At 36.4% G+C, this 11,764-nt stretch overlaps 1 long non-coding RNA gene across 1 annotated transcript in view; it reads right to left on the reverse strand.

Annotated features, from left to right (window-relative positions):
- LOC121394061 overlaps window positions 1-11,252 on the reverse strand; it is a 43,265-nt gene extending 32,013 nt beyond the window's left edge. Inside the window, exon 1 of the long non-coding RNA XR_005961475.1 lies at window positions 11,017-11,252. This is a non-coding gene — a long non-coding RNA (uncharacterized LOC121394061). The remainder of the gene's footprint in view (window positions 1-11,016) is intronic.
- Between the last annotated feature and the right edge of the window lie 512 nt (window positions 11,253-11,764).

Raw genomic sequence — 11,764 nt, forward strand, 5'->3', positions numbered from 1 at the left:
TGACACTCAGTTTATGATACAAAACATAAAGGGGCTGACGTGTTATATTAAAATGGCAGTGCTTATTACATGCACTCATTGTATATATTTTTCACTCACTTTGAACAATACAAGTTGCCCTTAAGCAGTCTTCTGTCAACTAAATACATTTTGCTACATGTTAGGAGTTTTAGGGAAACTGCAAACCCACAGCACCACCACTGTATGACTGATATTCTGCTGATCTTGGGGGCGAGTACAGAGGTGTTAAGATCGAGACCTCTATTGATAGTATTAACAGTAAGAATCTGAATAATCTGAAATGTACCTAAATTACCGTATTTCTAACACATTGGTATTGTGTTAGTCTTTGAAATCACCTGCACCTTATGTGGGGCAATATTATGAATATTGGGGCCCTTTTTCAGTAGTAAGAGTTATTTAACCATGACTTTTTTGGATGGACATCGGGTCCCCATTCTAGTACACAAACAACATTTTGAGATGATACAAAGCTTTCCTTAATAACGGTGTCTACAAAATGGCTGCTGCCTGCTTGCTATAAAGTTTATTTTGCTTGACTAACGTGAAAAATAGGCTTTGGAATAATTTCTTTGGGTGACAGATCCCCTTTAAACTACTAAAATGACACTGTTGATAAATAGGCCTCAACATATTAATCCCACCTACTGTGTCATAAGCATCATCTTAGCAGATGTGCAATTCTAGGAACTGGCATATCTTGTACAGCCACAAATGGTCTTGAGAACTTTATTTTGTCCCTAAAATATTAAAGGAACAGTAACACCAAAAAATGTAGGGGGCCGATTCACTAACTTCGAGTGAAGGATTCGAAGTAAAAAAAACTTCGAATTTCGAAGGTTTTTTTGGGCTACTTCGACCATCGAATGGGCTACTACGACCTTTGACTACGACTTTGAATCGAAGGATTCGAACTAAAAATCGTTCGACTATTCGATAGTCTAATTACTGTCTCTTTTAAAAAAACTTCGACCCCCTAGTTCGGCATCTAAAAGCTACCGAAGTCAATGTTAGGGAAGGTCCCCATAGGCTTGGCTAACTTTTTTTGAGCGAAGGATATTCCTTCGTTCGTTGGATTTAAATCCTTCGAATCGTTCGATTCGAAGGATTTAATCGTTCGATCGAAGGAATTATCCTTCGATCGTTCAATCGAACTATCTGCGCTAAATCCTTCCACTTCGATATTCAAAGTCGAAGGATTTCGATTCCTAGTCGAATATCGAGGGTTAATTAACCCTCGATATTCGACCCTTAGTGAATCAGCCCCTAAGTGTTTTAAAGTAATTAAAATATTATGAAGTGGTGCCCTGCACTGCTAAAACTGATCTGTTTGCTTCAGAAACACTACTATAGTTCATATAAACAAGCTGCTGTGGAGCAATGGCGGAAATTGAAAAACGGCTATATGGCACAGGTTAACTAATGGATAACAGATAACACCATTAGACAGACAGAGCTTATCTGCTATCTGCTGTGTAACTTATTACTGTGTAGCCTTTTCTCCTTTGAATGGCTGCCCCATTGCTACACAGCAGCTTATTTATATAAACAATAGTAGAGTTTCTGACGCAAACACATCAGTTTTACCAGTGCAGGGCAACACTGCATTATATTTTCATTACTTTAAAACACTTTTATTTTTTTGACGTTACTGTTCCTTTAAGATTCAGGAGAGGTTATTTGCATTCTTTGCCTTCAGTCCAGATGATTCACTAGAAGCAATGGCCAATTTTATCAGTAGATCTGGTACTTCATATACTTGTGCCACTGACACCAAGAGCAATTCAGTTAAACCATATGTAGAGTTTAAACAGCACCAAGCACAAGGAACAGAAAATGATGAAATGAGGGGGACCAGGGATGAATGACAAGGTATGCTGATTTTCTATGTCAGTAAATATGTATTTCATGTTAAATCATGTCTGTGTGGTACTAGTATGTTTATAAGTCCAATAGACGATTTAAAAGACATATTTTAGAGCAGGGTAATATGTGAAGAAGAATAAGAAGTTAACCATTTTCAGCAATAGTATCTGCATATGAACCCACTTGGGATGTTAAGTTACAGGGGTTACAGGAATACTGTTAAAAAGAAGAGATTTTATAATGCAAAGAGTGCAGTGTTGGATTTTTAAATACAAGACTATACATTCCAACAATTTATTGAAAATATTCAAATGTTGTTTTTTTAATATTTACCTTGGAACATTCCCACCTTTGTTGTAGAACTATAATTACCATATTGGTGGCATGTATTTCTATTTATATAGTGCCATTTGTATTCATTATGCAGTTAACATTAGTTTTTTTTACCTGGGCAGGTATTAGCTGCTCAAACCAAGACGTGTCATGAATACCCAGCATATTCAGCATGGTTTGTTAGAACTGCTGCGTTTTGTTCATAATAAACTGCATATATATAATGTTAATGAACCGAAAAAAAAATACTAATTACTATACTTGAAGAAGCTAATAAGGTTCCCAAAATGCACAGAGAAATAGCAGTAATAGGAAGTACATAGAAAAAATACACATAACAACTAAATCCCCTACTCTATAGTTACTCCTCTATACTGAGCAAATATGATTTTATATAGCACTCCAAATTATACAGATGGTAAAGTGAAAAAATAACTGCATTACTGCACAAGAGTTTATAATGGCAGTTATGAAATAAAAGGCAATAAGTTTATTCAGGAGCAGTAACTCATAGCAACCGATCAACAGATAGAATTTACTAGCCACCTGTTTAAAATTAAACATTGTATTTGTTGCTATGGGTTACTGCTACTGGGCAAACTTTGTGCCTTTTATTACATATGAGAGTAAGTCTAAAATTGGGAAAGCCAGGTAAGATGGTGGTGGAAGTGTATTTCTTTGAAAAGTTGTGGAAAAATCCGCAATTGAATTCACTGAGGTGCCTACATCATTAAACCCCTACGTGCATTTGGGGTTTACTTGTCCTTTAAAGGGTTTATTCACCTTTTAGTTAAGTTTTAGTAGGATGCAGCAAGTGAAATTCTGAGACAATTTGCAATTGGTTTTGATTTTTTATTATTTGCAGTTTTTGAGTTATTTAGCTTTTCAATTCAGCACCTCTCCAGTTTGCAATTTCAGCTGGTTGCTAGGGTCCAAATTACCCTACCAACTGGAATATGAATAGGAGAGGGTCTGAATAAAAAGATGAGTAATTAAAAAGTAGCAATAACAATACATTTGTAGCTTTACAGAGCATTTGTTGTTAGATGAGTTTAGTGACCCCCCATTTAAAAGCTGGAGAGAGTCAGAAGAAGAGTCAGAAGAAGAAGGCAGATAATTCAAAAACTATATGGCTTAGAATTGGCCATCCAATAACTTACCTTAAAATGTACTTAAAGGTAAACCTCCCCTTTATTGTGTTTTATTAAGCAATAAATAAGAAAATTGTTTTCCCCTAAAGAACATACTGCATATCCTGTCAGTCAGGCACAGATTCAAATAGGTAAGAACTGCATGCTGTTGCCTTGGGGAAAGGTCTTAGAACTGTATAAATTGCTCATTTTCTATGTGTCCATTAATAAGTCTGTGATTTTTGCCAACCATATATTGAATTAAACAAAGACATCTTGAGGAAAGGTTCTGAAGTTTTATACCATACAGGTGGCGTGCATAATGTTATATATCAAGCTTTTGTGGTAGTTATGTCTCACTGTGCAGTATATTTTATTACAGTAAATTCAAGCAAACTGATATGCCTTGGGACAAAAGATATTCTTACTTAACTAGGTATTGAATAAAAGCTCTGATTCTTGATAGATCAATCTTATTATGGAAGCCTGAAGTGATCGGTGTGATTCCAAAGCAAAGCTACAGAACCCTATTCTTACAGACACAATTACCATTCTATTCATTTCATTCTCTACTAAATGGCATTCTAATTACATAAAACAACCAATTTTGTTCATTACAGTCTAATTAAATTCATCTGAAATCCAAGATAATGATATTGTTGTAACGGAGGCATGCTGAAGATGAAACATCATTTAACTTGGCTTCATTTTCCACCAACAAAAATAAAAGTTCATATTTTAATCAACTAAGATGTGAAATCTTCCATAATGTGTTGTTACTCGTTCTCAAACTGTCTCAGATGAACGCAGATTCTTAGATCTTTTCTTTTTAAAAAAAATGTAAATGATTTTTCTATTCATTAGACCTAAAACTAACAGGGTCGAATAATTATTAAAACTTATCCCAATACAGTATCTATGGGGCACGTTTACTAAGGGTCGAATATCGAGGGTTAATTAACCCTCGATATTCGACCATCGAAGTAAAATCCTTCGACTTCGAATATCGAAGTCGAAGGATTTTCCACAAATACTTTGATCGAACGATTGAAGGAAAAATCAATTAAATCCTTCGAATCGAACGATTCAAAGGATTTTAATCCATCGATCAAAAAAAGCTTAGAAAGCTTATGGGGAAGGTCCCCATAGGCTAACATTGATGCTCGTTAGGTTTAAAGTGCCGTTCGATTCAAAGTCGTAGTCGAAGGTCGAAGTAGCCTATTCGATGGTCGAAGTACCCAAAAAAAAACCTTCTAAATTCTAAGGTTTTTTACTTTGAATCCTTCACTCGAGCTTAGTAAATGTGCCCCTAAATGATGCAGATATTCTGCATATAAAAAGATATTGGAAAAGATGTTTAAATATAAATTGAATATATCACCTATAATAATCTGGAGGGTCATGGTGTTAACAATATTGTTACTATACACCCAGCTCATGCCAGCACAATACACAGAACTATAGTATGGTAAATCCTAGTTCATATGTAAGGTACAGGAATGGGACCTGTTATCCACAATGCTGGGGCTTTCTAGATAATGGATCTTTCTGTAATTTGCAAGACTGGTTTTGCTTCCAATCAGCAAAATATTTTAGTTTGTGTGTGTATATATAGAGCAGTATGCTGAGAACAATACTAGCAAATCAAATGTTCTTCAAAAATGTAGTAGTCAAGGAAGAATCCCCCTATAGAAATTCTGAGCTATAGAGCTAAATCAAAAGATTTCATGCAATACTATTTTAGAATCCCCCTATAGAAATTCTGAGCTATAGAGCTAAATTAAAAGATTTCATGCAATACTATTTTATATTTTATAACAACTTTTTAGCAAAATTAAACCTCAGAGCTTGCACTTGAAAATCATTAGCTGAGACAAGAACAATACAGAAACTAAGGATGTGGGTCATATTTACATATTCATTTAACCAAGTCATCTCACCTGAATGTAGGGATGCTGATCTCAACATTCAGTATGGCTGATAGTTGTGTTTATTTTAGTGCCTAATATGGGATAATTGTTCCTGTGTCGCTGACAATCCCAGGGTTGAGGGTATCAGATCAGGAAGAAGAAGCAAGAGAAATGCATCAAGAGAAATCATTTTACCTGTGAACCTTATACCATAATTGGAAAGAACAACCACTGATATATAGAAATCCTTGACCATAATGAGCATTCGTTGCTCTAAGAATGCTGCAATAAAAGGAGTAACACAATGGTTTTGCTTGCAAGCAATTAAAAACTGGCTTTGTGTATTGCGTAATGTGTCTAGAAATGCAGTAGAAATGGAACAATTTATTGTCAGTCAAATTTCTGTTCCAACAATTCAGCATTGCCATTTGCTGTATTATCAGCATCCAGTACAGTAACTGTCCCTGGAAGCCATGCTTGCAATGATACGCCGATACATTTCAAGTGACTGGTGGGCCCTGCGTGCAGGAGACAGTTATGTGATGCTGATGATAGCTGTCTGCTGACATGTTAATGCGTTGTCTCTTTTCTTTTTCCCTTTGTATTTCAATTACCTGTGTTGTGACTCATTTTACGTGGATTTCTGTTCCTGTACTAGGAACATGAAAATACACTGTATTCACTCTTTTTAAATATTTTCTAAATTACATTTTTCAAAACCTATGTTTTTTTTTAACCTATGGCCTGTTTTTATTTATTTATAAGTAAGCCAATGAAAGTAAGGTCTATAACCGTGACTGTACTTATTACTTATTGTAATGATAGTTGTCACTATAAAAATATATTGACTGTAGTTAATGGCATTATTAACAATAAGGATATCCAGCTTTAGGTTCCAATACATAGGTTAAGAATCCCAAACTTAGAACACAATGTTGTCAATAAAACAATGAGAGCACTTAATCAAACCTAGCATATAATCATATGTAATTAAGATAAATATTTACCCTACTGGTCTGTTTGTGGAATAAATCCTTGCACTGAATCTTTCTATTTGCATCTTCAACTCCTTCTTCATTTCCCATTTGTGCCCCTCAATTTTGATAGGCTACATATCTGCCCACAAAGATCAGAATCAATGAACATAACACCTTAACTGCATGTTACAAGGGAAATGTGTTAAAAAATCAGTGTAGAGGACATAAGCCTAAGGACATTGACACACCGGGCATAAGGGGCACATCTATCCAGCTCCACTGACTTCTTGCCTCAGCCTGAGTGCAGCTACTCGGAGTGAATATTTGGTACAAAGCATTGGTATTCATGACAATATTTAGTGTAACTGTAAAGTGGAGCTACACACAAAAGTGTGCGTGCAAAACAAACTGTACACCCAATGTGCGCTTGGCCTTGGAAAACTTTCGGCACAACTCAAATGCAACTACCCCTTGCAAGTTCAACAAATGGTACATTGTGGGGGAAAAAAACCAAGGTGATTGTACTTGAAAGTGCTCACTGCACATACTACTGTATGTTGTGTTTAACATGGGTGCTCATAGCAAACTGGAAAAAGATCCTGTGCTGTATTCTGCCCAGATAGCAAATGATAAGTGGCAGGCATCCAGTTTATCAGTCAAAACTGCTGCTAAAACTATTAAACATACCGTGCAACTCCTTCAATTAGAAGTACATTACAATTGTCACAGCTAAGCAACTTTTAGAGGCGATGGGGACTTTTAGTGATTTCATGGTACGAAAAAAAAGCAGCCAATGTAACACAAAGAAATTAAAAGTACCAGTGTAATGTCAGGGGGAAAAAAAGCTTCACCAGTCCAACTATTCAACTGTTAACTTTGCTAGGGGCAAACAAAAACACTTCATGTTGTGCAAGAAAGAAGACAGTTTATCAACAATTATAACATATGAAGCCTTTTATGGATGTGTTTAAAAATTAAAAAAAAAATTAGGATTTGGTTTGGCCGGGCAGAAGGATTCGGCCGAATCCGAATACTGCTGAAAAAGACTGAATCCTCGCTGAATCCAGAACCGAATCCTGAATTCGTTGCATACCTAATTTAGAATGAAATAATAGTTGCTGCAGGGCTGAATAATAATTTAGAAGCAAGAATATATTTGAAAAAAGTCCTGAATTGTCTATTGGCCCAGTGGCTTTCTGAGCTTCTGCAGCATTATATATATTGTTACACATCTGATTCTGGCAAAAGGAGAAGTTAGTATACAATCATAAGAGATTCCCCTCAAATGATGGATAAAATGAGTGTTGCTGTGTTACATTCAAATACTGAAAGGAAAGTAATGTTTATGGGGAATAGAAAAAAAACCTCTCATTATTTTAATAATAAATTAAGGAGTATAAAAACTAGGCGTGCAAGAAATATCTCCTCTATATTTTTGCACGTATTTAAATATATAGTTAGAACAAGGCATTAGTCTGAATGGAAAGAATACCTGGAAACAGAAAATCCAGCTAGCTGATATTCGTAAGTTAAAGAAATCTCCAAACAGCTAATAATGAGAAGCCAATGTTCCCATTTTGAGATAAATATTCTCCTAGGGGTTATGCACATTTACAATAACTCGGATGAAATTTGTTGATACAGTGCAGCTATAACTCAAAAATATGTATTCACCATGGGGAAAGTAACCAAGTTTGCAAACTATTCTGTAATCCATAGCAAAATGTTTGTGTTTAAACTTCCCAGCAGACCTGTATCTAATCCACTCGACAGCTGGAAATAATCCGAAAAAGGCCACAGCTCTGGGACTGTAGGTAAAAAAAATCCTTCATATCAGATAATGTCAGCAGAGAATTACAGTCCCAGAGGCAGGACAAACTGTTTCCTAAATTATTAAGGGTAGGATTTATGTAATTTATGAATCACACAACCAGATCTCAATTCCCTCTTTCCCATGTATCATTTATTTTTTTGCTTTCCTATCACTATAAGGGGAATTTCATCTTAAAAATAATCTTTATCATGGTATAGTGAGATATTCAAAATAAAGTGCAGATAACTTTACAGAACAACTTTGATTGGTAATTCATTTTTTCATTTTCACTTTTTAATTTTGCAGATCACCAGCTGACATATAAACTGCTACAGCTTGATAGGGACACTAACATTAGTAACAAGGCATTGTCTTGACTGGCAGACTGCAAAGTAGGACAGAGGTTGCACAAAATATTCATTCAGTTTAGGAAAAGTTATTTGTTACCTAGCATCCACACAGTTTTATTTATTTTTTAGCCATGTATCATTTTTGTTGTATTTTTTTACATATATTTATTTTACTTGGTTTATTTTACTTTATATTTGGAGCATTATAAATAGACATTTGTTTATCTATATGTAATTTGATCCTAGCTATTTGAAGTAGTGATGTGCAAAACTCCATCGCCCACACCTAACCTAGTGCGCCTCCTTATTTATGGACCCGCACTCGACCTGCCCTGATAGGATGTTGTGGAAAGGGCAAGGCCACTCAGACAAGCATTCTCTCAGGTGGAAGTAGGCACAGTAAGGTCATGGACGGGGAGAGCAGAAGGAAGAGTTTAACCTAAACCCACCTGAATCATGTGTGGAATGCTGATATTTGCAGTTTCCAAATACTGCAAAGCCATGAGTTTGACACCCCTATTTCAGACCCAAAAGGTGGCCATACAAGTGCAGATAAAGCTGCCGATATCGGTTGTTTGGACCAATTTGACAGCTTATCTGCCCGTGTATGGGGGCTTCCGACGGGTCTTCCCGATCGATACGGCTGAACGTTCGAATTACCCCCGATATAGCCATGCCGTTAGTAGCATATCGGTGAAAGATCCGCTCGTTTGGCGATGTCGCCAAACAAGCAAATCTTTAGGTCTATGGCCAGCTTAAGTGCTCAGCATGTGGACCTCTAGCTGTTTTTAAATACGTAAAAGAATGCTCATGCTGTTTTAAAAAGGTATTTCTAAATTATACTACAAATAACTTACTTAGCCATATAAAATTGTATTCCTGAAAGAACAGGTGTATTTTCTTTTTGTTGTTATATTGGTGTGTAGGCATCCATCTAAGGTCATTTTGTCTGGTCATGTGCTTTCAGAAAGTCCCAGCACTTCATGATTGAACTGTTTTCAGATAAGCTATTGTTTCTCCTACTCCACTTAATTTAAAGAGTCGCAGTGGGACTTAGATTTTTACTATTACTACCAGGGAGCAGTTATCTTATTACCTTCCCATTGTTCTGCTGAGAGGCTGCTGGGGAAAAGGGAGGGGGTGATATCATTCCAACTTGCAGCCCAGGAGTAGAGAGTTATTCAAGTTTATCAGATCACAAGTCACATGACTGGGGGTGCCTGGGAAACTAACATGTCTCAAACCCATGTCAGATTTCAAAATTAAATTTAAAAAAAAAATCGGTTTTTTTGAAAATTAGATTTCATTGCAGAAGCCTGCTGGAGCAGCACTAATAACCTATTTTGAAAAAAAAAAACATGTTTTCCTGTGATAGAATTCCTTTTAAGTAATTTTAAATGTGGGTTGTATATGTTTAAAATGGCTATTAGTCCTCATTTTAATGTGTAATTAGAATGATCAGAACAGAGAGCACCTTTTCGTTTCCCTCTACATTATTCTCTAACCTTTTTCAATTTAAAAAAAGATTTTTATTATCATAATATAGTAAGGGGCAGATTTATCAAAGGTCGAAGTGAAAATTGAATTGAAAAAATTCGAGCAAATTTTTGTGTACTAGGGAAATAGTCCAAATTCGATTGAATTTGAAAAAAAAATTGAATATTAAAATTTATCATGTACTGTCTCTTTAAAAATTCAACTTCAGCCATTTGCAATCTAAAACCTGCAGAATTACTCTTTTAGCCTATGGGGACCTCCTAGAACTGATTTGGCTGAATTGGTGACCTTTGAAAAATCAAAGTTGTTTTTTGGAAAAACTTTGAATCGAATTCGATCGATTGCACGGTTACTTTGAATTGTACGATTCGAACAAAAACAGCCTATTCACCCAGAAAATAAATTTCAGTTGGTCTTTTTTAATTCAAATTTCAAAGTTTTTTTAATTTGAAATTCGACCCTTGATAAATCTGCCCCTAAATGACCAAGATTGCTTTGGTGCATTGGCATAATGTATGTTTTGGGAGATTCTTCAGTGAAAACATACCATAGCATTGGCCTTACCAGTTACATAAAGACCAGATCAGACTGATGATCATTGTCACGCACGCCACCACAGACTCACGTGACACAGCATGCAACTGTAAAGGCCTACGCAGTTCCTTGCTAACCTGTGCAGAACTCACACACAGTCACACCCAAACAGTCCCAACAGGCCAAAATTTAAAAGCTGCCACCACCGGGCTAAAGGGCCGCAAGCACTGACTCTTTACACTCTGACAATTACTAGAGGCTTATCCCATTATGCTTTCTAGCTAAGTACTATGACATTCAATCCAGCAGACAGGTTAAGGCAATCAACACAAAACTCCCACAACCGCAGACAAAGGATCAAGCAAAAACAACTTTCCTTCTAGCAAGAGGGGTTAGCATACATTTGACATACATACTTCTCTTCAGGTCAAAGGTTCGTTGATAGCAGCAAAGACAAACTCTTTTAAATTGTAGATTTAATAGTCCAAAGTGGACAGTGCATAAAGTATAAAAAGATCAGATACAATTACAAGGCAGCAAATGGTTATAACATAAAATGGGATAAAAATACAGAAACCTACATACATCACCTACAGAAGGATCTAATATGAGTCCTTTTCCGGGGAACGGAAGAATAACGACATATACCTCCCAAGCAGCTTGGTCCCCAAAGGCTTATATCTTCCCAGTTGTCTGGACCCTTAATATCCTGGTTGGGAAGAGAGGTCACACCCCCCATCCAATGAGAAAAGTGAGGGCGGGTCAACAATTTGCAAAGAAGATTAGCCAAACAACACAGGCTGGTGTAGCGGGGATCTCCCCTGCACGTTTATTTCGTCACTTGACGAAATAAACGTGCAGGGGAGATCCCCGCTACACCAGCCTGTGTTGTTTGGCTAATCTTCTTTGCAGATATTTCTGGGAGAGGCGCCGACCCCTCCAGCCAGCACCGGGCAACTATTACCAGGAGAGACCTAGGGGAAATTAGGTAATTCGTTTTGCTGCGGGTCAACAATTTGCCACTGGCTATTCTGGATGCATTGATCTTTCAACCAGCCTAAACTATTTGTGGTTGTATAGCAAAATTATGAAACTATGAATATCAGGTAGGAAATATAATTCTCTTTCCATAGAGACCAAACACCCCAAGACCAACACATATTATTCTGGCCTTATCAGAATATCAGGTAACACTGGGAGGGATCATAATAATGTGGGCTTGTTTGGACTCCTCGAGAAGTCCTAGCTATAAGGTAAATAATGGGTGCAATGATTTATATCTGTATTAGATGATATTTAAGTTATGACCATAAAACAATATTACCTTTAAATC

This window comes from Xenopus laevis, chromosome 1L (assembly GCF_017654675.1).
Source record: "Xenopus laevis strain J_2021 chromosome 1L, Xenopus_laevis_v10.1, whole genome shotgun sequence".
NCBI lineage: Eukaryota > Metazoa > Chordata > Amphibia > Anura > Pipidae > Xenopus > Xenopus laevis.